This window comes from Hyla sarda, chromosome 2 (genome assembly GCF_029499605.1).
Source record: "Hyla sarda isolate aHylSar1 chromosome 2, aHylSar1.hap1, whole genome shotgun sequence".
Lineage (NCBI taxonomy): Eukaryota > Metazoa > Chordata > Amphibia > Anura > Hylidae > Hyla > Hyla sarda.
The window spans coordinates 128222171-128249892 of record NC_079190.1 but is presented as its reverse complement, the minus strand read 5'-3'; positions in this window follow the sequence as shown (position 1 = coordinate 128249892).

Genomic DNA, 27722 nt, shown 5'->3' with positions numbered 1-27722 from the left:
TCCTAAACCCGCGTTGTAGAAGGGGAGTGGAATAAGGGCATACAGGTACGCCCTTGGTCTCAAAGAGGTTACAAGGGGCAAAATTATGTACTGTGGCTAAACATTCTATGGCATTTAATGTACTCTCCTCTACTTCTTAACCCCTATAGGATTTTTTTTGATTCTAACAAGATCCAACAATGGTCAGTTTGGCACCTTCATCAATGTGTTTCTCCCAAATACTGTTTGTTGAAGAAGAAGAAAAAGAATGAGAGAGAGTTGAGTAAGAATTCCTTTTTACAGGGCAATCTCAGCAATATGGAGGAATCACAAAACAGACTAATGCAGATTTCAGCTCCCTCAAAACTCCAGTGTACACAGACCAGTGTAGCCAATACCAACAACATCAGAATTTATTAGAGTAACTCGTACAGGATACATGGACTAATGTTGCCGAATTGTGTGTACAGGTGTTTTACACATGTGATAATACTGGGAGACTATTTAGGCAAACCTATTTTTTTTATTGTTATGAGATGATTGTAAAAACATTATTAGAATATCATAGTGCTCTAGTGTCAGAACCTATAGGGTTAAAAGGTTCTGACAGGTTCTCTGTTGTTTTTTGTTACTGGGTTACGCCCAGCTGTCTGGACTGTTCAGCTGATCTTGATTGGAGCTCCTGTTCTGGCTCAATAGAAGCTGGAAGTCTACTCCCAGTCTTTTCCTACTAAGGAGCTCAGTTTGTATTCCTAGTAAGCTTTCTACTGTATCTGTAATATCTGGCATTTTGACTCTTTGGCTCCGCTCTCTGATTCTTCTCCAGTATTAGCGATTTTGTACTTTGACAACTCCTGTTTTTTGACGTGGATAGGCGACTTTGACTTATTGTGTGAGAGTGTTAGTTTTGCTTCTGTTAGTCTGTCTGCTCCCTACTGTACCTTTTCCTGTGTCTGTATTTTTGTATTTTATAATTTTGAATTGACTCCCATCACTTGTCTAGGGAGGGACTGTCAAGTTGTTATGGACACGTTGCCTAGGGCGGTTACGTAAGTAGGCAGAGATATTGGAGTAGGCGAGAATAGTGTGTATTCCTTCCCTGCCCAGACGTGACATTACTATCAGAACCTATAGGGTCAAAATGCCAGATATTACATATACAGTAGATATCTAGCTAATATAAGAGTATATACTAAGCTCTTTAACAGGCAAAGACTGGGAGTAGACTACCAGCTTATATGGAGCCAGAACAGGTGCTCCAATTAAGGTCAGCTGACCAGTCCAGACAGCTGTGCATAATCCAGCATCAAAAAACAACAAAGAACCTGTCAGAACCTTTTAAGCCTATAGGTTCTGACATCTAGATATTTATCGCACTGTAGACACTTATCGTATTCCAAAATAAACAATTTTTAGGTACATAAGGATTCTATTATAATAAACACTGTGATACACGAGTTATATTAACTTGCTGCTTTAAAAGCATTTGAGAGTATAGAATATAAAACATTTAACCTAATTTCGTCCTAACTTTATAAACTGTGTCAATCTGTTATATGACAACACACAGGAAAGTGTCTCTAATAATGGCTTGATATCAAATTCTTTTAATCTGAACTGAGGAGCAAAACAGTGGTGTCCTGGTTACACCTGCTGTCTTCTATAATTATAGAGCAATTGGTTATCTATATAAGAAAAACCAAAGACATACAGAGATTTATAATGGAAGAGAGAGAAGTGAGAGTAAGTCTATTTACTGATGATGTTGGAGTTTTTGTTGACAATCACTTTATCATGTTTCCAAAGAACATGCTGATAATCTCTAAATTTGTTCAATTCTCAGGGGTAAAAAGCATTAATTGGGGTACATCCAAATTGCTTCAATTTCTGGAATCTACTACCCTTAAAATCTTGGCTCCAGATGATAACCTTAGACAATTTGGAATTGATGTATCTAAGGATATCCAGTAAAAATGAATCTTGGTTCCCTAGATTTGAAAAATTACAGAAAAGTGTAAAATATGAAAGATTTTTCCAATACCACTAGCAGTAATACTGTCTTTGATTTAAATAAATAAATAAAAATCCTTATATATTGTTATTATCCAAAATCCCTCAACCTGCAATAATTGATTTTATATGCAAAATTATTAAAAGTATTTTTAGTTAATTTCTCTAAAGGTGCAACGTTATCAGGATAACATGTGACATATCCAACAAAAAAGATGGATTGGCTGCCCCAAATTTTAAGTGATATGTTTATCCAGTACATTAGTATATCTTGGGCACTGGTAAAAGAACAAATAATTTTTAAATAATTAAAATTATATTTAGGGTGTATACAAATCCTGGGATATTTTTGAACCAATTGAACCTGTACAACAGGTTTAGTAGCCGACCAAACCTTTTCCATAAATCCTGGCCTTAAGCTAAGAAAACTAAAATCATGATGAGATTTAAATAAATAAAAATTATCATATCATTCCAATGCACACTTATTGACAAGACAATAATACACCCAGATAGAAAAGTTGGATTGCTTTAAAAAAAAGTTATCTTATTAATATAGAATGGGGATTGCATTTTTGTATTGTTTACCATCTTACTGAGATGTTGATAACATTTTATGTGTCAAAAAAAATGATGCTATGGGATTATGCCATAGTAAACTGGAATTATTAGACTGAAAATAGGCAAAATAAATTGACCCTTGCCACCTTGGTAATATGAGGTTGCTACTGCTTGGTTTGGTACCTGGATGCTTCTAAAAATTGGGGGAACTTCACGTTTTTGTACCTGGCTGCTTATAGAAAATAGAAGGAGGCACAATTATTTGTTTATTTAAAAAAAGAAGAAAAAAAAAGGTATGGGGTTCCCTCTATTTTCAATAGCAACCCAGATACAAGTAGAAGCAGCCTTACATTACCAGAGTGGCAAGGACCATTTATTTATTGACATTCTCAGCCTAGTACTACCATCCTGCTACTACCCCAGTTTGCCAGTAACTGGCTCTTCCCAGGGTCCCTGGTGCCATTAAGCTCTGGGGTAATAATGAACAGGCAGAAGTAGTTATAGCTATTTTTACAGGTTTACACTAAGACCAGACTTAGTAATAGATGCTGTCAGGAAGCTTCTACTAATAAGCCAATAATAAATATAACAAAAAAAGCAGTGTGCACCCATGTATTAGGTAGTAGTGCTGGCTATTTTTCATTTTGTTTTTGCTGTGCAATTTAGGGGGAGTGACACCCTCTGTAGCCATGCACCCCTCCCTGTTTCATAGGAGGTCTTTTAAATTGATTGTGGATCCAGCATGTCACCCAGTCAGAGGCTATATGCCCAACAGATGTGAGTGAAATGAGTGTTAGGGTCCCATCCAAAATGAGACCACCTCCACACGTTTTGATCAAAAAGTGCGCTAAGAGCCTCCGTTTTTTTACCAATAGTGTGGCTGCAATCTACTTTTTTGTAAACAAAAAAAGACATACAGTTAAACAAAAAAAAAACTTATTTACCCCTTTATTAGGTAAAAAACTATCTTTTTTCCCTCTTGTCCTGAAGTATAGTGTTGAGCGCGAATATTCACAGTTCGAATATTTATTGCGAATTTTGCATATTCGTAAATATGGTGAATATATTGCTTTATATTCCAAATTACAAATATTCATAATTTTTTTTTTTTCACACAGAACACATCACAGTGATCTCATCCATCCCTGCTTCCAGCTTGTGGTCTAAAGAAGGCTCCTATACTATTTACTGTATTAGACTTGAGAGGGAATATTCACAAATATGAGAATATGCGAATATAGGCTAATATCCTCATATTCGCGAATATTGTCACTAAAATTAGATAGGTAGATAGATAGTGGCGATAATCGCGAATATGACATGCCAATATTCAAAATGAAAAATGTCATAGACCCATTATCACTGCTGTATAGACCAAGAATAGACCAAGAATTAGGAAATAGATGGATAGATGGATAGATAGCTAGATGGATAGATAGATAGATAATATAGATGGATATATTGGTAGATAGTTATCCGCATGTGCATACGCACCTGCGCATACACGCATGCGCATTTATGCAAAGCGAAAATAACCACGATTATGTTGAATATGCGAATTTCGCAAACATAGAATGAATATTCGTCCATATATACGTGAAATATGGCAAATTTAAATATTGCATATGCTGCTCATCACTACTGAAGTAGTGTACTCAAGTAGAAAACAGACATGGTGCACATCTACAATCTTGCACAATGATCCAATTGCTTCTCAGCATAATTTCAAAAACTAACAGGTTGTTAGTATATACGTTTTGATCAAAAAGTACAAAGCCCACTCGCCACGTCAAGGCCACCTATTTAGCGTGGGTCCCTAACGTCCCTAGCATAAAATGGCATAGCACTGGGCGGTGACCACCAATGCCACGACATTAGTGCCCACAGGGGGAACGACCCACTGGCAGAGCGGCCCCAACGCCACTCAAACCAGTCCATGGGTCGCACCTCCCCGCAGACACGGTGCCACGGCAGCAACAGACGCCGCACAGCACCACACATTGTTATAGCACACTTACAATGCTCTCCCAGTCAAACTGGGATGCTGCCATGAAAGAAAAGGCCCGTGTGTAGCTAACTACTACTTATATAGGGTTGGGCTGAGGGGGTGGGGAAGAGTGCAGACAACATGTTCAAAAAAAAAAAGTGAGGGGATAGAAAACATAATGTGTACTCAAGTAGAAAACAGACATGGTGCGCATCTACAATCTTGCACAATGATCCAATTGCTTCTCAGCATAATTTCAAAAACTAACAGGTTGTTAGTATATACGTTTTGATCAAAAAGTACAAAGCCCACTCGCCACGTCAAGGCCACCTATTTAGAGTGGGTCCCTAACGTCCCTAGCATAAAATGGCGTAGCACTGGGCGGCGACCACCACCGCCGCCGTGACATTAGTGCCCACAGGGGGAACGACCCACTGGCAGAGCGGCCCCAACGACACTCAAACCAGTCCATGGGTCGCACCTCCCCGCTGACACGGCGCCACGGCAGCAACGGATGCCGCACAGCACCACACCAGTGTAAACAGAATGTTATAGCACACTTACCATGCTCTCCCAGTCAAACTGGGAGGCTGCCAGGAAAAAAAAGGCCCATGTGTAGCTAACTACTACTTATATAGGGTTGGGCTGAGGGGGTGGGGAAGAGTGCAGACAACATGTTCAAACAAAAAAAAAAGAGAGGGGATAAAAAACACAATGTGCACTCAAGTAGAAAACAGACATGGTGCACATCTACAATCTTGCACAATGATCCAATTGCTTCTCAGCATAATTTCAAAAACTAACAGGTTGTTAGTATATAAGTACAAAGCCCACTCGCCACGTCAAGGTCACCTATTTAGAGTGGGTCCCTAACGTCCCTAGCATAAAATGGCGTAGCACTGGGCGGGGGAACAGGGGGAACGACCCACTGGCAGAGCGGCCCCAACGCCACTCAAACCAGTCCATGGGTCGCACCTCTGTTTTCTACCCGAATTCACACTGTATTTTTTTATCCCCTCCTTTTTTTTTTGAACATGTGCTGCATTCTTCCCCACCCCCTCAGCCCAACCCTATATAAGTAGTAGTTAGCTACACAAGGGCCATTTCTTTCCCAGCAGCCTCCCAGTCTGACTGGGAGAGCTTGGTAAGTGAGCTATTACACCTTGTTCACACTGGTGTGGTGCTGTGCGGCGTCCGTTGCTGCCGTGGCGCTGTGTCTGCGGGGAGGTGCGACCCATAGAATGGTTTGAGTGGCATTGGGGCTGCTCTGCCAGTGGGTCGTTTCCCCCCCATGGGTGCTGGTGTCGTGGCGGTGGTGGTTGCCGCCCAGTGCTACGCCATTTTATGCTAGGGACGTTAGGGACCCACTCTAAATAGGTGGCCTTGACGTGGCGAGTGGGCTTGTACTTTTTGATCAAAAATGTATACTAGCAACCTGTTCGTTTTTGATATTATGCTGAGAAGCAAACAGATCATTATACAAGATTGTAGTTGTGCACCATGTCTGTTTTTTACAAGAATTCACACTGTGTTTTCTATCCCCTCCTTTTTTTTGTTTGAACATGTGCTGCACTCTTCCCCACCCCTTCAGCCCAACCCTATATAAGTAGTAGTTAGCTACACAAGGGCCATTTCTTTCCCAGCAGCCTCCCAGTCTGACTGGGAGAGCTTGGTAAGGGAGCTATTACACCTTGTTCACACTGGCGTGGTGCTGTGCGGCGTCCGTTGCTGCCGTGGCGCCGTGTCTGCGGGGAAGTGCGACCCATAGACTGGTTTGAGTGGCATTGGGGCTGCTCTGCCAGTGGGTTGTTTCCCCCCCATGGGCGCTGGTGTCGCGGCGGTGGTGGTCGCCGCCCAGTGCTACGCCATTTTATGCTAGGGACGTTAGGGACCCACTCCAAATAGGTGGCCTTGGCGTGGCGAGTGGGCTTGTACTTTTTGATCAAAAATTTATACTAACTACCTGTTAGTTTTTGATATTATGCTGTTTTCTACCCGAATTCTCTACTGTAGTAGTCCTGGTCTGATATTTCTCTTGGAAATATCCAGTATTGTTGCAATAATTACATGTTTTGTGCTAAACTCTGGGACAGTTGGTTTTCTATTACCCATATAGGGACTCATTGGATAAAACATAAAGAAAGCTTTGTATATAGATTATATATGCTTAAACTGTAAAATTATTCTGAAGTGTGAAATGGTCTTACCACTCTCAGCCCAGCTACCTGATATTGTTATTTATTTTCTTTCTTTCCTTTCTCTTTCTTTCTTTAATTCTTTCTCTTTCTTTCCTTCTTTCTTTCCTTCTTTCTTACTTTCTTTCTTTATTTCCTTCTTTCCTTTTTCTTTCTTTCTTTCTTTCTTTATTTCCTTCTTTCTTTCCTTCTTTCTCTTTATTTCCTTCTTTCTCTTTCTTTCTTTCTTTCTTTCTTTCTTTCTTTCTTTCTTTCTTTCTTTCTCTTTCTTTCCTTCTTTCTCTTCTTTCTTTCTCTCTGTCTCTCTCTGTCTCTCTCTCTTTCTTACTTCTTTTTTCTAGTATCTATCCATCTATATCTGTATATATGATCCCAATATAAACAGCATATCAAATGAAAAAGAAAAGTCCACCAGTAATGGGGTGCAAGCCTATCTGGTGCCTCGGTCCTCCGGTTCCCAGTCCAAATATTCAGATTAGATGCAGCACATCACAAAATTTGCAGTCAATGCAAAAGGTTTATTCCATGATGTATCAGAGACAACAGTTCACCAGCCTCATGCTGACTTTTTCAAGTGAAAAAGCCAGCGTGAGGCTGATGAAACAGTTTTCAATATGTTTATTGCACAATCTTTTTTGCGCAATTCTGTTTTTTGTGTGTTTTTTAAACTTTTTTTTAGAACTTTACAAGTGGAATTCTAAATCACGGTGTACGGTAGAGCTGATTATGTGGTGGACATTGATTTATCAACTGTGTCTTTTCTCTTTACATGCACAAATTTTGCACAAGTCCTGATTTTATTGCGCAAATGTACACCATCATGGAGGACACTTAAAATGTTATAAGAATAAATCCAGCAAGTCCAGCAATATGTAATACATATTTAGATTAGACTCCCACACAGACTGTAGATCTGTAGAACTGTGTAAAATTCAAACTCCCCGCTGTTTTTGATGGTCCAGGAGATTGAACCTGTGTAATGTAACCATGGTGACCATACAGCTAAGGATACCACTGTATGTGCAGGGAGGAAGAAGGAGGTATGACTGTTAGGTCTATGTATATGTGTGATGTGTGTATGCAGCAGAGTTGATAGTGTGATTGTGTGTATGCAGCAAAGCTGAGTGTGTGATTGTGTGTATGCAGCAGAGATGAGTGTGATTGTGTGTACGCAGCAGAGCTTAGTGTGTTTTTGTGTGAATGCAGCAGAGCTGAGCGTTTGACTATGTGTATGCAGCAGAGCTGAGTGTGTGACTATGTGTATGCAGCAGAGCTGAGTGTGTGATTGTGTATATGCAGCAGAGCTGGGTGTGTGATTGTGATATGCAGTAGGGCTGAGTTTGTATGGAAACCAATAGCAGAGATACATTCAGAGGGAACAGACTGCTCCATATTTTTAAATGTGGAAGACACTTGTAGAGATGAACAGGACAGCAGCTGGTATAATTAAATATAGTACTACTGTGGGGTGCTAAGCTTAAAATAGCTCTCAAGAGGCCAGAAGACGCACACACCTATTGGCTGTCATTTACTAAAAGTGGAGTGTAGGTTTCTTTGTGGATTTTAATTCCCTACAATTTATTTTCCACAGTATTTACTAAGGTTTCCCTACATTTTCCACTTTCCCTACACTTAGATTTTTTTACACATGCTCTGATCTGTTTGCTTTTCCTCAGCTCAAATCCACCACATTTTGTTTGGAAACCTTAGTAAATATGTTGGGTTTTTGTGAAAAAGCGACCACGCCCCTTTTTCGGGTTTTCTCAGCAAAATGGAGAGTTAGTCGGGTTTTTTTTTCAATGCTGGTGCGATTTCTGGCGCAAAACCTGGCGCAGACAGAATTTCTGGAGCAATACAACAGAATCTGGCGCACAACAACCGGGTGCCTCCAGCTGTTGCAAAACTGCAACTCCCAGCATGCCAAGTTTTACAACACTTGGAGGCATTCTGGTTGGTAAAACTGATATAGAGCTAAGGGGACAGATTATTTTGCAAAATGTCATATTTTTTAAACCCAGACATTCTGTGTACTTTATAAAGATTTACCAGTGTACAGAGCTGTGGCATTTTTCCACGGTACAATGCTCACATAGCTAGAAGTACCGGATCAGCAGTGTGCACACAACAAAACTCTGCATTTGTGCAAAATGTATGAACGGACATGCACAACTTTTGTAAATTTTGAGCAAGAGTGTAAATTATACAGGCAGCGTTAGGTGTATAGAATAGACACCTAATGATAAATGTCCCCCGATATATCTATCTATCTCCATTAAAATTAAAAAAAATATTGAATTGTGATTAAATGCAGCAACCCAGTTATAACAATTACTATGGGAACATGATATTATCCCATATTTGTCTTATTAACATTGCTCCCTACAGTCACTTGTGAGCAATTGAGATAAAAGAAGCATTTACAGCTTACTTTATTACAGTATACTTGCAGTGTTATGCTTATTTTATATCTCTGTGGCAACACTAATAACTCTCTAGATACTGCAAATTCTTTTGTAGTCTTACATAAAAGGAACATGTACATTTACTGTGACATAGTCCTTATTCACAAACAACAGGCAATTCAAAATAATTAAAAATTAAAAGCAGCATTAGTAAGAAGCCATCGCTTTGGGAATTATAAACAAGTTCCATGTCACAACTAAGAATATTTGGACACAAAACTCCATCTGCATAAAAAATCATAAAAAGACTTTTGCTTTAAATCAGAAAAAGGGAAAATGAGGCATATGTCATATACAATTGCAAAGTAATCAAGATGTTATTGGTTTCTTAGGGATTTATTAGTTTGATGTATTCTTGGTTTTAGAGGTCTTAAAATGATCATAAAGCTCACAATATGTTATTGTGTTTTTTTGTGAATGTAAGATCTTATATTGGCTATCACAGAACAAATCCTAAATAAGGAAAATAAATTATTGTACTGACAGAATGATTAGTTTATGGTTATTAGCAAGGTGAGAAAGGGTTAACTGTAGCATAAGACAAATAAGTACATGTGTTAAAGGGGTACTCCGCCCCTAGACATCTTATCCCCTATCCAAAGGATAGGGAATATGATGTCAGAACGCCACCTTTAGCGGCTTCCGGAACAACTTGAGGTCCTCAGGCTGAGTCCATCTGAACCACGGGTACGGAAGATCGTGACGTCACGACTCTGCCCCCGTGTAACAACACACTCCGCCCCTCAATGAAAGTCTATGTGAGGGGGCGTGACATTCATTAGATATTTGCTTATTACTGTGTGCTTGTTATCTAGCACACCTTAGCTACTGGTCCTAAATTAGTTCCCTTTCATTTGGGGACCCCCATTTATCCACTGTATTAAAAAATCTAGCTAATAGCTAGATAGATGTTTTAATACAGCGGATATATGGGGGTCCCCAAATGAAAGGGAACTAATTTGGGACCAGTAGCTAAGGTGTGCTAGATAACAAGCACACAGTAATAAGCAAATATCTGGATCCTAATGAATGTCCCCAGTAAGTGAAGGCACAATACTCACTACATATCTATTATCCTACTACCGCTGGAATTTTAAACTTATAGTGGGGTATATTTTAAGAGATTAACCAATAAAGTTGTTTTTAAGGGGGGGTTCTGGTAAAGGGTTTTCCCAGTGAGGGGGCAACCCCTTAAAGGTTGTTATTGATTGATTTGCCCTGTAACTTCCAGGGACAGTTTCTTTTGTATTTTGAAGCACAGCCTTAGGACAGCAGGCTATGACTGAATAAGTCCACGCTAGTACCATTCCAACATAGACAGCAATGCATATTCAAGTAAATTCTGCTGAAAGAATGTACATGCTCATATAAATTTATCATCTTTGATTTGTTTCCTCACCTTGATTGGAGTCACTTGGGGTAAATTCAGTTGATTGGACAGGAATTGGAAAGACAGCTCTGTCTATATAAGGTATCATAGCTGACAAGGTAACAGAACAACAAGTAAGCCATGAGGCAGAAAGAATTGCTTAGAGGCTGGATTATGTGGGGGCACAAAATATGGAGAAGTGAACAAAAAATTTCTTCTGCACTGGAAGTTCTCTAGAAAACAATGGCCTCGAAAATTCATAAATGGAAGTAGTATGGAACAAGCAGTACTCTTGCTTAAAGGGGTATTCCAGGATTTTTTTTTATTTGACTGTGCTACAGGGGCTGTAAAGTTAGTGTAGTTCAAAATAAAGTGTATGTACTTGTGTGTGACGATGGTCTCACTATTCTTCTGTGATTTTCGTCCCAATATTTATTTTTAAAGCATACAACAGGATTTCCCAGGTTGCAGTGCGTCAAGACATGACATCACTAGGTAAGTTAGATGACCTAAAGTCAAATAATCACAGAACGTCAATCATCACTGAAGCACCTTAAAATTTGAGCTTTATGGCAGTGTAGCCAGAAAGAAACCTCAGTAAAATACAGATGAAAGTTTGCCTGGAGTTTGCAAATGAACCTAAATAACTCTAAGACAGTGAGAATCAAGGTTTTCTGGTCTGAATAAACTAAGGTTGAATTTTTTTACATCATGTCTGGAGTAAACAAGGCACTGTTCACTTGCCAAGTTCCCTCTCTACAAGGAAGCATGGTGGTGGCAGCATCATTCCATAGTGGTATTATTAGGTGGCTGGGATAGGAAGACTGATCAAGTTGGGGGAAAGCTGAATAGAGCAAAGTACAGAAATATTCTTAATAAAACCTGATTCAGAGTTCTCTGGACTTCAGACTGGGCCAAAAAAATTGCTTCTAACAAGATTATGACCCTAAGTACACAGCTAAGACACACACAAGTGGCTTAGGGACAGCTCTGTTGACAGCCATGACTTGAACCCATTAGAAACTCTTTGGAGAGACCTGAAAATGTCCTGTCCACTGATGGTCCCCATCCAATGTGAGAGAGCTTGAGGCTAAGTTTCTATTTTTTTTTTTTTTTTTTTTAATGCCAAGAAAATGCCAAGTCTGCTGCAAGGTGTTTTTTTCTGCCAATCAATGAGAAATCGCAAAATTCTTTTTCCACTTGCCGTTTTTCAGTTTGGCGTTTTCTTTATCCTTTTGGCGTTTTTTCACTCTTTTTTGGCATTTTTCAGCTCCTTGGCGGTTTTGCAAAATCGCAGCATGTAGAGCCACTGGCCTTTTTCCTTGACATTGTGGCTTTTTTCTCCCATAGAAGTCTATAGGAGTAAAAAATTGCCAAGAAAAACACCATGTGGGTTTTAACTTTGGCGTTTTTTGGGTGGCTTTTAATCTCTTTTGGATTTTAGTGATCCAAAAAAGTGATGGAGATACCTTTTTTTAATAATATTTTGTAGGGTACCATTAAAAATAATAATAATAATAATAATAATAATAAAGATACAGTAGTTATGGAAAAAATTGTATTTAACAAAATGTATCTTTTTTTAACACATTTTTTATTAATTTTTAAACAGGGATCAATTTGTGTGGGTGGGCAGGGCACTAAAAATGTAGCTAACAATAATAAAAATGTAGTGTGTGTGTTTTTCACTTTTAATTCTTTATTTTTTAGGTGGTACTACTACTCCCAGCATGGAACACACATTGTTCCATGATGGGAGTAGTAGTACCTGTACTAATTGACAGATCGCCCCGGGTCAATAATTTTTAGATGTGGCCGGTCACTCTTCTATTTTCCCTGCACTGCCGTATATATATCCACCTATTCACATTTCCCGCAGAGAGCTGTGATTGGCCAGATGGTTCCAGCCAATCACAGCTCTCTGTGAGAAATATGAATAGGTGTATATTTACGTCAGTGCAGGGGACCATAGAAGAGCGGCCGGCCGCATATATACATTATACAGGAGGATCACAGCAGGTGTCAGAAGTGACATCCGCTGTGATCTTTCCTTAACTGCAGGTACTCCAGCTCCCAACATGGAGCAGAGCGTGCTCCATGTTGGGAGCAGTAATACCTGCAGTTAAGGAAAGATCACAGCGGGTATCACTCCTGACATCTGGTGTGATCTTTCTATCTATTGCAGAGATGTGGAGCGGTTCTATACAGCGCTCACATCTCTGCACTATACACCGGCCAGTGATGTGAATAGAACATCACTCATTCATATTTCCCTCTGAGAGCTGTGATTGGCTACAACTATCCGACCAATCCCCACTCTGGGTGGAAAATATGAATGAGTGATGTTCTATTCATATCACTGGCCATAGTATAGTGCAGAGATGTAAGCAAGCGCTGTATAGAGCCGCTCCGCATCTCTGCTATATTATGGACGATCGCATTGGGTGATATGTCTATTAGTACAGGTACTACTACTCCCATCATGGAATAGTGTGTTCCATGCTGGAAGTAGTAGTACTACTTATAAAATGTCAAAAAATTGAAGGGAAAAATGTGAAACACACACACTTTATTAGAAATGAATACAAATTTTGTTATGAAAAAATAGAAATTTTGTTAAATAAATTTTTTCCATCACTACTGCATCCTTTTTTTAAAATGGGGCCAAAAATGCAACTTAAAAAAACGCCAGGAAAAATGCCAGAAATTGCACTGGCGTTTTTTCTTGCATTTTTTTCAAACCAAATAATGCAGGACAAAAAAACAAGTAGAAACTTAGCCTAAGAGGTCCTGCAGAGAAGAATGGCAGAAAATCTCTAAATCTAGGTGTTGTGGTTCGTGGCTTGGGGTAAGCCATGTGCCTCAGGGGTTAACAAAATGTCTGCCAACCACCTGGTGAGTGTAGATCCAAAATGTCTGACCAAACCATGCGGTCCATGAATACAATAGTACAAAGCCCAGGTAAATTAGACACTTTAAGCAGAATTAGTGGAGCCCAAATGTGTTCATAAGCACCCAAAGCCAACCTATTAATTTGAGGAATTCTGGCAGAGTTATATCCTAACAGTTAACAAAAAATATAGACAATCACTCAGAATGCAGCAAAAGATAACAATGTTTAATAAGATAATAAACATATTCTAGTTAAAGGGGTACTCTGCCCCTAGACATCTTATCCCCTATCCAAAGGATAGGGATAAGATGTCAGATCGCCACGGTCCCGCTGCTGGGGACCCCCGGGATCCCCGCTACGGCACCCTGCTATCATTACTGCACAGAGCGAGTTCACTCTGTGCGTAATGACGGGCGATACAGGGGACGGAGCAGCGTGATGTCATGGCTCCGCCCCTTGTGACATCACAGCCCGCCCTCTTAATGCAAGTCTATGGCAGGGGATGTGATGACAGCCACGCCCCCTCCCATAGACTTGTATTGAGGGGGTGGGTCGTGACGTCACAAGGGGCGAAGCCGTGACATAGCGATGCTCCGGCCCCTGTATTGCCCGTCATTACGCACAGAGCGAACTCGCTCTGTGCAGTCATGATAGCGGGGTGCCGCAGCGGCAATCCCAGGGGTCCCCAGCAGCGGGGCCCCGGCGATCTGACATCTTATCCCCTATCCTTTGTCTAGGAGCGAAGTACCCCTTTAAGCACTTGTAATACTAACTAGACAGTTATCCATGCAGTACTAAGTACATATCACATTATGGCCATAAAGGCAGATCAAGGCTATCCAAGTGATTTCATCTAGAAAAATATAAAATGTACAGAAATTATGCAGTTTTATACTTAGCATCCCAGGATCTTAGATGAAAAAATAGATGGAAGTTTCAGCTGTTCTGGCGGATGGATCGGCCTTTGTTGACCCATGAGGCCCTGTAAACTTGAAGCCTACATCTTGGAAAATGTTCCAGCCACAGCCAGAGGTGAAATAAAGAAAAAGAGACCCCCAACAATGACCAGCAAAGTCTTTTATCTAGAAGAAGCCCCTCCCAGATTCTACCCCCTCCAGGTTATTCCCTATCCATAAAACACCTCCTAGAAGCAGGCAGGCAGGTCTATACCAAAAGACAGGATGTTACATTGAAATGAACCCTTCTTGTGTTGAAAAGGTGACATTTAACTCTGTGAAGCTTATGGGCATAAAAACACAAATATAGCAAATAAAATGTATGTCATATTCATATCCATAACACCAGGAGTGCAAGCCTTGTGGTTGTCACAATGCCGGCTGGCAGGAGGTGGATCCTCTGTGCCAGAGAGGGATAGGCGTGGACCGTGCTAGTGGACCGGTTCTAAGTCACTACTGGTATTCACCAGAGCCCGCCGCAAAGCGGGATGGTCTTGCTGCGGCGGTAGTGACCAGGTCGTATCCACTAGCAACGGCTCAACCTCTCTGACTGCTGAAGATAGGCGCGGTACAAGGGAGTAGACAGAAGCAAGGTCGGACGTAGCAGAAGGTCGGGGCAGGCAGCAAGGATCGTAGTCAGGGGCAACGGCAGGAGGTCTGGAACACAGGCTAGGAACACACAAGGGAACGCTTTCACTAGGCACAAGGGCAACAAGATCCGGCCAGGGAGTGCAGGGGAAGTGAGGTATACATAGGGAGTGCACAGGTGAAGACACTAATTGGAACCACTGCGCCAATCAGCGGCGCAGTGGCCCTTTAAATCGCAGAGACCCGGCGCGCGCGCGCCCTAGGGAGCGGGGCCGCGCGCGCCGGGACAGGACCGAGGGAGAGCGAGTCAGGTACGGGAGCCGGGGTGCGCATCGCGAGCGGGCGCCACCCGCATCGCGAATCGCATCCCGGCTGGAGGCGGTACCGCAGCGCACCCAGTCAGTGGATCTGACCGGGGCGCTGTAGTAGCGAGGATGAGGCGAGCGCTCCGGGGAGGAACGGGGACCCGGAGCGCTCGGCGTAACAGTACCCCCCCCTTGGGTCTCCCCTTCTTCTTGGGGCCAAAGAACCTGAGGACCAAAAACTCAATTTTTTCGTGATGAGGTCCGATGCACATTAGGAGGGGTTCCGTGCGGTAACGCACGGCACAGTCCAATCTTTCATTGTTAACACAATTGATGTAGAGGGGTCTGGCGAGACTGGTCACAGGGACGTTGAACCTGTTGATAAGAGAGGCCAAAAAAAAAATTTCCTGCAGATCCGGAATCCAAGAAGGCCATAGTAGAGAAGGAGAAGGTAGAGGCAGATATCCGCACAGGCACAGTAAGGCGTGGAGAAGCAGAGTTGACATCAAGAACTGTGTCACCTTTGTGCGGAGTCAGCGTACGTCTTTCCAGGCGGGGAGGACGGATAGGACAATCCTTCAGGAAGTGTTCGGTACCGGCATAGTACAGGCAAAGATTCTCCATGCGGCGTCGTGTCCTCTCTTGAGGTGTCAAGCGAGACCGGTCAACTTGCATAGCCTCCACGGCGGGAGGCACAGGAACGGATTGCAGAGGACCAGAGGAGAGAGGAGCCGGGGAGAAAAAACGCCTCGTGCGAACAAAGTCCATATCCAGGCGGAGCTCCAGATGCCATCCGGAAAAACGCATGTCAATGCGAGTGGCAAGATGAATGAGTTCATGTAGGTTAGCAGGAGTTTCTCGTGCGGCCAGAACATCTTTAATGTTGCTGGATAGGCCTTTTTTAAAGGTCGCGCAGAGGGCCTCACTATTCCAGGACAACTCGGAAGCAAGAGCACGGAACTGAATGGCGTACTCGCCAACGGAAGAAACACCCTGGGCCAGGTTCAGCAGGGCAGTCTCGGCAGAAGAAGCTCGGGCAGGCTCCTCGAAGACACCACGGACCTCAGCGAAGAAGGACTGGACTGTGGCTGTGGCAGGATCATTGCGGTCCCAGAGCGGTGTGGCCCAAGACAAGGCCTTTCCAGAAAGGAGACCACGGCAGAGTCTAGAGTCCCCATCAAATTTGTCCGGCAGGGACAAGCAGGGGTTAGGAGCGGACGGACGCTGCGGAGGAGTTGCAGGAGCCGGCGGAGGAGATGGTTGTTGCAGTTGCAGCTGCTGTGTCTGTGACTGCAGTTGCTGTATCTGCGGCAGCAGCTGCTGTATCTGTGACTGCAGTTGCTGTGTCACGGTGGTCAAGTATGCCAGCTGGTGATTTCGTTGGGTGATCATTAGGGACTGCTGGGCAATCACCGTGGAAATGTCGGCAAGACTTGACAGCGGCACCTCAGCGGAATCCATGGCCGGACCTACTGTCACGATGCCGGCTGGCAGGAGGTGGATCCTCTGTGCCAGAGAGGGATAGGCGTGGACCGTGCTAGTGGACCGGTTCTAAGTCACTACTGGTATTCACCAGAGCCCGCCGCAAAGCGGGATGGTCTTGCTGCGGCGGTAGTGACCAGGTCGTATCCACTAGCAACGGCTCAACCTCTCTGACTGCTGAAGATAGGCGCGGTACAAGGGAGTAGACAGAAGCAAGGTCGGACGTAGCAGAAGGTCGGGGCAGGCAGCAAGGATCGTAGTCAGGGGCAACGGCAGGAGGTCTGGAACACAGGCTAGGAACACACAAGGGAACGCTTTCACTAGGCACAAGGGCAACAAGATCCGGCCAGGGAGTGCAGGGGAAGTGAGGTATACATAGGGAGTGCACAGGTGAAGACACTAATTGGAACCACTGCGCCAATCAGCGGCGCAGTGGCCCTTTAAATCGCAGAGACCCGGCGCGCGCGCGCCCTAGGGAGCGGGGCCGCGCGCGCCGGGACAGGACCGAGGGAGAGCGAGTCAGGTACGGGAGCCGGGGTGCGCATCGCGAGCGGGCGCCACCCGCATCGCGAATCGCATCCCGGCTGGAGGCGGTACCGCAGCGCACCCGGTCAGTGGATCTGACCGGGGCGCTGTAGTAGCGAGGATGAGGCGAGCGCTCCGGGGAGGAACGGGGACCCGGAGCGCTCGGCGTAACAGTGGTATTATACCCAAATAGACTGGAAGCTGTTATCACTGCCAAAGGGGCTTCAACTCAGTACTGAGGAGGGTCTTAATATTTATATCTATACAATATTTTAGTTTTTCCTTTCAATAAATAACCAATGATTTCTAGCATTGTGTTTTCACTTTGAGATTATTAGACTGAAGACTTTTCAAATGTATTATTTTAATGCATTTCTGCAAAATTATCAGTTTCTTTGGTTTTACTATTCATAGGTATATGTATGTGAAATGAAAATGTTTTATTCTATGAACTACTGACAACATTGGAGGACATTTATAAAAGCTTGCATGTGTATGTTTTTTTTTTTTTTTTTTGCTGTTGTTTTATTTTGCTTTATGTTTTGCTTACGTGCAACAAATTTATAAACAAGTGACACGATCTTTATAAATTTGTCACACGTAAGTAAATCGGCTTTTTTCCTCCATTCTGTTTTCCATTTTGAGACTTTACTCATGTAAGCAAAATCTGTGGGCAAGGTTTGAGCTGGAGTAAATGTATGGCATTTTTTCATGGTGTGCAACTTTTTTTGCATGTTATAAATCCCTGACCACTTCAGTTCAATTTTCAAAACTTGCTTACATAAGCTAAACTGAGAAATATTGCTTTTCTCCAACGGTAGGCAAAATGTCGCACAGAAAAATGCGTAGACAAATATAAGCGCATAGACGTAACGTGTAGACATTACTCGTCTGGGGTAAGAGGAAATATGTTAAGACAACATCACAAAAATCAAGAACAACATATTTCATATGCAATATATTTATTAAAGTACAACACTACAATTGTGCAGAGACTGGTATGGGCCAGTAGTATTTACATTGACAGAAAAAGGATAGTATAAATTGGATCATAGATGAACAAGGGATGACTGGTATATCCCTATCTACTGTCCCTGCCTGGCGATACTGCAGGTCCCCTGTCCTTATGACCTTGGCCTAAACTGGAACCTCCTAATGACCCTAGGCTAGAGAGGGGACAACCAAACAGTAATACTGTGTCGCCAAGGAACAGTCGAACATGGCCATTAGCACATGAGATCCAATATACATTATAATATAATATAAATAATGCACTGATACTCTTTCAAGAATAGACATTCGAGGGTGGTATCCAGGGGTATATAACAGTATTCACGTTTCAGACCCACAGTTGTTTGTGTCGCATAGAGGTGTAAATATGCATTCCAGGAAAAAACTTAAAGATATATATATATATATATATATATATATATATATATATATATATCAACTGGCTCCAGAAAGTTAAACAGATTTGTAAATTACTTCTATTAAAAAATCTTAATCCTTTCAGTACTTATGAGCTTCTGAAGTTAAGGTTATTCTTTTCTGTCTAAGTCCTCTCTGATGACACCTGTCTCGAGAAATGCCCAGTTTAGAAGAGGTTTGCTATGGGGATTTGCTTCTAAACTGGGCGTTTCCCGAGACAGGTGTCATCAGAGAGGACTTAGTCAGAAAAGAACAACCTTAAATTCAGAAGCTCATAAGTACTGAAAGGATTAAGATTTTAGACTACAACTCCCATGATGGTAGTTGTACTTTAGGAACAGGGTGCCTCCAGCTGTTGCTAAACTACAACTCCCGTGATGGGAGTTGCAGCTTAGGAACATAGTTCTTCCAGCTGTTGCTAAACTACAACTCCCATGATGGGAGTTGTAGTTTAAGAACAGGGTGCCTCCAGCTGTTGCTAAACTGGCTGGTACTGGGCTGAGAATGAAAATACGGGGAACCCTATGCGTTTTAGTTTTTATTATTATTTAATTATCTATGCAAAAAAAGTGTGTGGTTCCCTGTATTTTTATTCTCAGCACGATACCAACCAAGCAGCAACAGCCTGACATTACCAGGGTGGGCGAGGACCATTGTTACTGGCCCTCCCCAGCCTAAATAACACCAGGCTGTTACTGCCATGGCCCAGGAGTGCCATTTTTGATGCTCTGGGCATGTTGGTACCGGCTCTTCCCGCCAGCCCTGTGGCGGTGGGTACCGGGGTAAAAATTGGAGGTTAGCGCTAGCTGTGTTTGTGGCTAACGCTAAGCCCTGCTTAGTAATGGATTCAGTCTATTAGACAGCTTCCACTACTGATCCTGTTTAGAAAACAAAACTAAACTAAATCAAACATGCAGAAAAGGAAATAAGTGCACTCACCACAATTGATGCTTTATCCATGAGCTTTATTCTGAGTCCACATAGGAGATGAACTGTGCAGGGAGACGACATAGGAGGGAGATGAGCATGGGCTGTCAGAAATAAATTACTCTGCAGGAGAGTGTTCATCAATGTAACATCCTACAGGTGTATGCACAAGTAGTGCCAGGCTGTCTTTCTCTCTTATATTCTCTCTTATATTGCCAAAAAACATAAAACGTTTAACCCCTTAAGGCCCATGGGCGTGCAGGTATGCCCTGACGTCCTGGTACTTAAGGACCAAGGGAGTAACTGTATGGGGACCAAACCGGATTGCCTGCTGAAATCACTCAGCAGGCATCCCGTGATAATGCCACGCCCCCATGCCCCCCCCTCCCCATGTCAGCGATCATCGGAGATCACTGGCGAATTCACACCGGCGATCTGCGGTGATTCAGTCATATGGGCCATTAGAAGGTGATCAACGGTGTAATATACACCGCCAATCCCCTCTTGTTGCTTGGGGGGAGGTGGCGATCCTGTCACCCCCCCTGGAGTGCTGCTATTGGTTGGACCGTCCGGATTGGTTGGATCATCTGACCAATAACAGCTGGCAGAGGAAGGGTTAATGGCCCTCTCTTAGCTCTGCACGCCCACCACGCTCAGTCAGTGGGCAGAGCTGAGAGAAAGAGCCAGAGACCCCCCCCCCCCTCTCTGTCAAGATCTGTGCCTATCAGGGCAGAAGAAGTGGCCTCCAGCCACCTGTGGTCAGGGTGAGTTTACAGTAAAGGAAAAGGTAGGGGTGTAAAAAAAAGTTTAAAAAAAGTTAAAAAAAAATATTCCCCCCCGACCCCCTGATAGGTCCTCAAGGGTCTGCCGCAGATTTTTCAGCATGGCCAGGGCCCTATTAGGGGTACGGTGCGCTGCGATTTGCCACCCCTTTTTTTGGGGGGGCCGCAGCTTTTTTTTTTATTATTATAACGGTGTGTGATTTCTAATCACACACCGTTATATGAAGTTAACACCAAGCACATACACACTACACACTTCCCCACCCCACACACATCCACCTGTTTTAAGGGGAGACTTATCAATTTTAAGGGGAGACTCATCTTCCGTCAGTATATTCCCTCAAAGAGGGCACGGTATGGCGTTAAACTCTACAAACTTTGCGAGAGTATCTCCGGGTACACTTGCAAGTTTAGAGTATACGAGGATAAGGGTTACCATGTGTACATGGACTACTTTTATATCAGCATCTCTCTGTTCACATCCCTTGCCGCCAGATCCACGTCCGCTTGTGGGACCATGCGGAAGAACCAGAGAGGCCTCCCTCTAATTGTTCAGACACATTTGCCCAAGGGTGAGTCCCGTGCCCTTACCCATGAAAACCTGTTCCTTATCAGGTATAAGGAATGTCCTTATGCTGACCACAATTCATGGTATCGGCAGCTCACCTGTCCCTGTGCGAGGTACTACAACAACGGTCCTCAAGCCTGATTGTATTCTGGACTAAAATCAGTATATGGGGGGAGTTGATCTCTTTGATCAAGTCCTCAAGCCATACATGGCCATGTGGAAAACCCAGCTATGGTACAAAAAAGTTGTGGTCTACTTGGTACAGGTTGCCATGTAAAACTCTTTTGTACTGTCCCAGTACGCTGGCAACACAGAGACATTCCTTCAGTTTCAAGAAGAAGTCCTAAGGGCCCTGATCTTTGCCGACTGGGAAAGAGCAGGCCGGAGTTCCCAAGGAACTGGAAATATAGGTGCCAGGATCGCACTTTCCAGGTGAGGTCCCCCACACTGGAAAGAAGGGACAATCCCAGAAAAAATGCATAGTGTGTCACAGGAGGGGGATACGGAAGGACACTACCACTCAATGTGACACTTGCCCCGATCATCCGGGCCTCAGCATTAAAAACTGCTTCAGGGAGTATCACACTTCCATGCAGTTCTAAATTTTCCTTTTTCATTTTAATTTTCCATAATTTGATCACAATGTACCAAGTCCATAGTATATTCAAAGTTTAAACCCCATAAACCACTAAATTGCACAAATTATTATTATTTTTTTTTTTACAAAAATGGGTCATGGGTCACTGAGTCACTATCATCGAGGACTTTCTTATGTTGCCTTAAATGCGCAGCGCTCTCTCTCCACCTGAGTGGGTGCGCATTTGAGGCAGCAGGTTAGGGACGGCCATACACATCACATTCCCAGAATGATGATTCAGAGCATAGGGTTTGGGGTGGGCATATTTTTTAGTTTTGGCTATGCTCTGGGTCATCATTCTGGGAACATAACCTGTTTTATCATTTTACGTCCCACCGTATTTTAGTAATTTACCCCATGTAACGCTCCTTGAGGGGGGGTCCCGCTGTTCTGGCTCCATAGGCAGCTTTGTAAATGCTCAAGGCCCCTGACTGCGCTCCTACTCTTCCGTGACCGGTGTGCACCCGCAGAGCTGTTTACGTCCAGATATTATGTATGTCCTTACTCCAAAGAAATGTATTTACAAATTTACGGTGACATTTCCTCCTGTCACCACTTGTGAAAATGAAAAATTTGGGGTAACCCCAGCATTTTAGTGTACAAAATCACATTTTTCCTTTTCACATCCCACTTTAATGAACTATTATCAAACACTTGGGGGTTGTTAAGGCTCAATGTACTGCTTGTTATGTTCCTTGAGGGGTGTACTTCCCAAAATAGTATTTCATTTTTTTTTTCTGTTATGGCACCATATGGGCTTCCTAAATGAGACATGCCCCCACCCAAAAAAAAAATAAATAAATAAATAAATGTGACTCCTTCTCTTCTGAGCATTGTAGTTCACCCACACATGGGGTATTTCCATACTTGAGATGGGGTTACAAATTTTGGGGGGCATTTTCTCCTATTACCCCTTGTAAAAAGGTAAAATTTGGATGAAAAACAGTATTTTAGTAGGAACAAAATAATTTACACATCGGCAAACACCTATGGGGTGTTAAGGCTCACTGTACCCCTTGTTGCATTCCTTGAGGGGTATAGTTTCCAAAATAGTATGCCATGTGTTTTTTATTTTTTTCTCTTTTTTGCGGTTCTGGCACCATAGAGGCTTCCTAAATGTGACATGCCACCCAAAAACTATTTCAGAAAAACTCACTCTCCAAAATCCCATTGTCGCTCCTTCCCTTCTGAGCCCTCTACTGCACCCGCCGAACACTTGACATACACATATGAGGTATTTCCTTACTCGAGAGAAATTGGGTTATAACTTTTGGGGGGATTTATCTCCTTTTACTCCTGTAAAAATTCGACAACTGGGTCTACAAGAACATGTGAGTGTAAAAAATGAAGATTTTGAATTATCTCCTTCAATTTGCTGCTATTCCTGTGAAACACATTTACTGAATGTCCTTTTGGATATTTTGAGGGGTGCGGTTTTTATAATTGGGTCATTTGTGGGGTATTTCTAATATGAAGGTCCTTCAAATCTACTTCAAAACTAAACTGGTCCATGAAAAATTCAGATTTTGAAAATGTTGTGAAAAATTGGAAAATTGCTGCTGAACTTTGAAGCCCTCTGATGTTTGATGCAAATATAAAGTAGACATATTGTATATGTGAATCAATATATCATTTATTTAATATGTCTATTTTCCTTACAAGCAGAGAGCTTCAAAGTTAGAAAAAAGCAACATTTTCAAATTTTTCATGAATTTCTTGAATTTTTTACCAAGAAATGATGCAAGTATCTGCGAAAATTTACCACTATGTTAAAGTAGAATATGTCACAAAAAAACTGTCTCGGAATCAAATTCATAACTAAAAGCATCCCAGAGTTATTCATATTTAAAGTGACAGTGGTCAGATGTGCAAAAAATGCTCTGGTCCATAACCCCTTCATGACCCAGCCCATTTTCACCTTCGGGACCTGGGCATTTTTTGAACATCTGACCACTGTTATTTTAAACAATAATAACTCTGGAATGCTTTTAGCTAAGATTCTGATTCCGAGAATGTTTTTTCGTGACATCGTCTACTTTATGTTATTGGTAAAATTTCACTGATATTTGCATCCTTTCTTGGTAAAAAAAATCTAAAAATGTCATGAAAACTTTGAAAATTTAGCATTTTTCTAACTTTGAAACTCTCTGCTTGTAAGGAAAATGGATATTCCAAATAAATTACATATTGATTCACATATACAATATGTCTACTTTATGTTTGCATAAAAAAAATGACGTGTTTTTACTTTTGGAAGACACCAGAGGGCTTCAAAGTTCAGCAGCAATTTTCCAATTTTTCTCAAGATTTTCAAAATCGTACTTTTTCAGGGACCAGTTCAGGTTGGAAGTGGATTTTAAGGGTCTTCATTTTAGAAATACACCATAAATGACTGCATTATAAAAACTGCACCCCCCAAAGTATTCAAAATGACATTCAGTAAGTGTTTTAACCCTTTAGGTGTTTCACAGGAATAGCAGCAAACTGAAGGAGAAAATTCAAAATCTTAATTTTTTACACTCGCATGTTTTTGTAGACTCAATTTTAGAATTTTTACAAGGGGTAAAAGGAGAGAAATCACCCTAAAATTTGTAACCCAATTTCTCTCAAGTAAGTAAACACCTCATATGTGTATGTAAAGTGTTCGGCGAGCGCAGTAGAGGGCTCAGAACGGAAGGAGCGACAATGGGATTTTGGAGAGTGAGTTTTTCTGAAAGGGTTTTTGGGGGGCATTTTGCATTTAGGAAGCCCCTATGGTGCCAGAACAGTGACCCCCCCCCCACATGTGACCCCATTTTGGAAACTACTCCCCTCATGGAATTTAATAAGGCGTGCAGTGAGCATTTACACCCCACTGGTGTTTGACAGATATTTGAAACAGTGCACTGTGCAAATGAAAAATTGTATTTTTCATTTTCACAGACCACTGTTCCAAAAATCTGTCATACACCAGTGGGGTGTAAATGCTCACTGCACCCCTTATTAAATTCCATGAGGGGTGTAGTTTCCAAAATGGGTCACATATGGATATTTATTGTTTTGCGTTTATGTCAGAACTGATGTAACAATCAGCCACCCCTGTGCAAATCACCTCAAATGTACATGGTGCACTCTCCCTTCTGAGCTTTGTTGTGCGCCCCCAGAGCAGTTTGCGCCCACATATGGGGTATCTCCGTACTTGGGAGAAATTGCATTACAAATTTCGAGGGTCTTTTTTCCCTTTTACCTCTTGTGAAAATGAAAAGTACGCGGCAACACCAGCATGTCAGTGTAAAATATTTAATTTTTATACACTAACATGCTGGTGTAGACCCCAACTTCACCTTTTCATAGGGGTTAAAGAAGAAAAAGCCCCCCAAAATTTGTTAGGCAATTTCTCCCAAGTACGGCGATACCCCATATGTGTCCCAAAAACTGTTGCTCTGAAATACGACAGTGCTCCAAAGTGAGAGAGCGCCATGCGCATTTGAGGCCTAAATTAGGGATTTGCATAGGGGTGGACATAGGAGTATTGTACGTCAGTGATTCCCAAACAGGGCGCCTCCAGGTGTTGCAAAACTCCCAGCATGCCTGGACAGTCAATGGCTGTCCGGAAATACTGGGAGTTGTTGTTTTGCGACAGCTGGAGGCTCCGTTTTGGAAACAGTAGCATACCTGACGTTTTTCATTTTTATTGGGGAGTGGAGGGGGGCTGTGTAGGGGTATGTGTATATATAGTGTTTTTTACTTTTTATTTTAGGTTAGTATAAGTGTAGTTTAGTGTTTTTAGGGTACAGTCACACGGGCAGAGGTTCACAGTAAGTTTGCTGCTGGGAGTTTGAGCTGCAGCACAAAATTTGCGCTATCTCAAACTTGCAGCACTCACTGTAAACATGAACGGCAAAAATGTTCATGACGTACCTGGTACGTCATGGGTCGGGAACACCTTCCCACTCATGACATACAGGTATGTCATAGGTCGGGAAGGGGTTAAAGGGTTACTCCTGTGGAAAACTTTTTTTTTTTTTTAAATCAACTGGTACTGGAAAGTTAAACAGATTTGTAAATCACTTCTATTAAAAAATCTTTATCCTTCCAGTACTTTTTAGGGGCAGTATAATAAAGAGAAATCCAATAAAGAAATGCATTTCCTCTAATGTCACGACCACAGGGCTCTCTGCTGACCTCTGCTGTCCATTTCATGAACTGTCCAGAGCAGGAGAAAATCCCCATAGCAAACATATGCTGCTCTGGACAGTTCCAAAAATGGACAGCAGAGGTCCGCAGAGAGCACTGTGGTCATGACATCAGAGGAAATGCATTTCTTTTTTTGATTTCTCTTTAGTATACAGCCCCTAAAAAGTACTGGAAGGATTAAGATTTTTTTTTTATAGAAGTGATTTACAAATCTGTTTAACTTTCTGGCACCAGTTGATTTAAAAAAAAAAAGTTTTCCACGGGAGTACCTCTTTAAGGTGAAAATGGGCTTGGTCCTTAAAGGATTAAAAAAAAATGCATTCCAAAAAACTATCCCCCACAAGCCCTCATTAACCATTTTATTAATACTAAACAAAAAAAATGCTGGTCTCCATAGTCTGAAGTAGTCCTTTGCATACACGGAACTGAAATGAGAAAAAAAAAAAAAAAAAAAATGGGTTAGTACATTTAGTGGAAAAAAAAGTGTTACAAAAAATTAAATAAATACATATATTGCACATTTTTGTTACAAATGCGGCTTTAGAGCAGAAACGTCACAGAGTAGAAGAGGTGGTGTTACAAAGTGGTGTTCTGAAGCATATGTTGGTTTTTGCTTATGTATGCTAAAAAAACAGTTTATGCTTATGTATGGTAAAAAAAAGTGTTTCTGCTTATGCATGCCAAATTTATCAACAAAATGATAAATGTGTCACATGTAAGAAACACTTACACCATGGAAAACATTGTACGTAAGTCATGTATGTAAGCACAGCTTGATTAATTCCTCCCATAAAGTCTTATGGGACTCTGCCGGGGAATTAAAACTGTCCGTTATTGGGAGGTGTCCCCTATTGAGAGGTGTCCCCTATTGAGAGGTGTCCACTAAGGAAGATTTCACAGTATTTATTTGTAGAAAATAACAATTGGTCAAAAGAACAAAAAGATGCATTGTTTTTAGACCTCAAATAATTAAAGTATTCAATAATTAATTTTACATTTTTTAACAACAGAATACTAATGTTTTTATGTAGTAATAGTTTAGAAATCAATATTTGGAGGAATAACCTTGATCTTTAATATCATACTTCTGGAAACTGTGCTGCAATTCCCTATGTGGGAAGCAGATCTGTACAGAGACATAACATGATAGCCATGCAGCCCTGGCCTCAGGTAGTTCTGATGCTGGCCCTCCATGATATAGAGGCTGCAGAAACTAAATTGTGGCCTGAAAGGAGCAGCTAGTATAGATTTTAGTCAGGCTACATGTGCTCAGCCTGCATAGTGCAATGCAGAACTTAACTCCCTCCTAGCCCAAATGATATCTCTTGAATTAATAGTATAGTAAATACTGTATGGTAACATGATTTAATAGATTTGAAGAAAAAACTGAAATATACAGTATCTTACATATGAAATCTCTTAGGTTGTATCAGAGCACTTTCAATTTTTACACACATGATGTAAGGGTATTCTAGGTTATGTTATTCTACTGTAGCATTTTAAAAATTGCCAGAACTCCCAAATGTAGAACAACTCGCCGCAGAGTTACTTAGGTCAATAAAACTCATCCCTCCTTTTCTGAGAAAGACCTCAATTGGATTTTTTCCACCATTAAGAATGGCAAAAGCCCAGGCCCAAGTGGATTTTTCATCAGCTATTACAAGAGATTCAAACATTGTTTCTTGCACACCTGCCTCCTTAATCTCAGAATACCTTGTTACCTTGCAGTCAAAGGAGGTAAAGATAAATCTAATTAGCAGAGCTATCACCGCATATATCTGTTGAATTATTAAGGAATATGCAAAGCAGCTCACTCACGCCACCTTTTCAGTTGGTTTTTCATAAACATCAGGTTTTCACTCCAACTACAGAGTTTTAGAACCTGATTGGGA